The following is a 2,812-nucleotide window of genomic DNA, read 5'->3' as shown; positions in this document are numbered from 1 at the left end:
TCTCTAAAAAAGAAATCAGAAAATATTAAAAATGGAAACAACTTTAAAATGGGTCTGAAGGGAGAGCAGATGATAGGGTATTATATGTTAACCTAGCTGTATCTGCCATAATTGACCTTACAATGTTCTCTATAGGATAGCAAGGCTATTCACATCCCTAGGCTACAGTCAGAAGGCATTCACCAGAGAGTTAATCCATATGGTGACCTTGCACATGGATCTCGGGCATCTGCTGTCCTCCATAGCCTTCGGAAAACAAACATAGACAAATGAAACCTCAATGCCATAACCTAGATGCCCATTCATAGCAACCCCACAGGACAGAGCAGAACTGCCTCTGTGGGTTCCCCAGACTATAATTCTTAACAGGAGTAGAAAGCTCTGTCTTTCTTCCAAGGAGTAGCTGGTGGTTTCCAATGGCTGACCTTGCAGTTAGCAGCCTAACCCACTATGCTACCAGAACTCCTTTTCCACATGCCAGGTGTTCACAATTTGAGCTCTGATACTATTCTTTCCTTTGGACTTGGGTTTTATGGTTTACAATCCTTGGATCACAGAAGCTAGTGTGTTTCTTCCATGTGGACTTAGTTGATGCCTCACTTAGATGGCTGCTTGTTTGAAGGCAACTCTTTAAAACCCTAGACACTATTGTTTCTGATAGCTAGGCACCATCTGTTTTTTGGTTTTGTTGTTCTTTGTTTGTTTGTTTTATCACAGTTTTCTATAGCACCATATCTTCAGTGATCTCTTCATGAGGGTGAGCATCAAACAGGGCCAGGCCATAATAACTAGGGCTTGTTCTTAGACTAGGGCTAAAATTAAGTGTGAGCCCCAAATCTATTCATGTATCCATGGTTTATATATGTCTCTGGTTCATTTTAGAGACATCATTATCATTTTATAATAGAGAACCTTGTAAATCATTCATTCCCTTGGTGCATAAGGGATACTATTGATACTGTCATTTATTTACTTGAAGGTATGGAATTTAAAACAATGCTGAGAAAAAGGGAATTACCCACATATAGACTAGCTTTAAACTTCAATATATGAATTGTTGACTTGTACAGATTAAACTCCGAAGTGACTGGACACAAACAATGGGGGTTGGTAATAGGAAAAAGCTTTCAATAACATTCATTAAGAAAGGCAGAACCATGGCTACAAGCTTAACACATGTCTTAAGAATGAAAGGAGCTTATTTACAATAGTAAATACTGCAATATTTATTATTACAAACCACCATTCACTGGGCACCTTCAACATGCGGGGTTTGAACCAAAGTCCAAGGATCTCTAATTACATAACCTAGGCATAGACGTCATCTGAACCAGTGATAATTATATGTGTATGCATATTGAAAGAGTTTTATATCAAGAAGTCTAAAGAAACAAGTAGTAAGTTAAGTCCAGTTAAAGTCTGTGGGTCAGATGGTAGGCTGGGGGCCTCTCCTGATGTGTAGCCATAGCAATATATGAGAAGCAGGAAGATGAAGCAGGAAGACCATTGGTTGGTGGAAGCAGGGCCCAATGAATCCAAGGTCAGTTGGATGAACCTAAGTCTACTATTGGTTCCTTGATTCAGCAACTGGTATGACTGGATGCTGCTGACAAACCAGAGTCAAGATACAGATTCAATAGAGGAAGTGTGCTAACTTCCCCACCATGTTAATCTAGATTCAGTGTAGTGTGGGGCACACTGAATGAAACCGCTCCTCAGTTGTATCAAAACTGTGACCAGATTAAGGAGGTAGTACTTCCCACAATTGCTGCTTTGCTTCACAGAAGATACTATCATGGAGTTGATCACACTATGTTAGCTCACAGCATGGGTGAATCCTGACTCAGCCAAGTTGACAAAACAGGCAATTATCTCAGGTTTCTAGCAGCACCTACTATTGAGAATGAAATAAGTACCACAACAAAAAAGACCCTATTCCTGAATAAAATTATAACCACAAATATAGGGGGTAGGAATACAGCATGTTTGAGAGGGCGCAGTTCAATCCATAACAGTATCTCCTCATTCAGTGGGAATTGATTGCCATTGGAATGCTTACTAAAACTCGCTACAGGACTAGGATCAATGAGTCACAAGTAGGTGTTAACAAACCCAGGCACAAAGGAACAGCAAGTGATCCAAAAACGATGGCAGGAAGGATATAGTAGGCCAGTTAGGGCTTGATCAAGGACAATGTAACTGAGAAGAATTGTTGAAACCCAAATCAAGGCTGAACATGATAGTGGGGTGAGAGGGAAAAAAAAGGAAATAACTAGGACACAAAGGGCATGTATAGAATTCTAAATATAGGCATGCATATATGTAAATATGTTTATATATGATGTTGGGGAAATAAATATATGTGCATATATTTATAGGTTTAGTATTAAAGTAGCAGAAGCACATGGGCCTCCACTCAAGTACTCCCTCAAAGAAGAACACTTTGTTCTATTAAACTGACATTCCATGATGCTCACCTTCCCGACACGATTGCTGAAGACAAAGCAGTGCATATAGAAATGTGGTGAAGAAAGCTGATGGAGCCTGGCTATCAAAAGATATACCATCTGGTGTCTCAAAGGATTGAAGATAAACAAACAGTCATCTAGCTGAGAAGCAACAAAGCGCACATGGAAGGAACACACCAGCCTGTGTGATCATGAGTTGTCCATAGGATCAGGAATCAGATATCAAAGACCCAGAACAAAAAATCATATCATTGTGAATGAGTGGGAGTGTGGAATGGAGATCCAAAACCCATCTGTAGGTAACTGGACATGCCCTTACAGAAGAGTCACAGGGAGGAGACGAG

Source organism: Echinops telfairi, unplaced genomic scaffold (genome assembly GCF_000313985.2).
Source record: "Echinops telfairi isolate 266 unplaced genomic scaffold, ASM31398v2 ScPeMD7_7469;HRSCAF=8507_1, whole genome shotgun sequence".
Lineage (NCBI taxonomy): Eukaryota > Metazoa > Chordata > Mammalia > Afrosoricida > Tenrecidae > Echinops > Echinops telfairi.
This window is presented reverse-complemented; position numbering follows the sequence as displayed.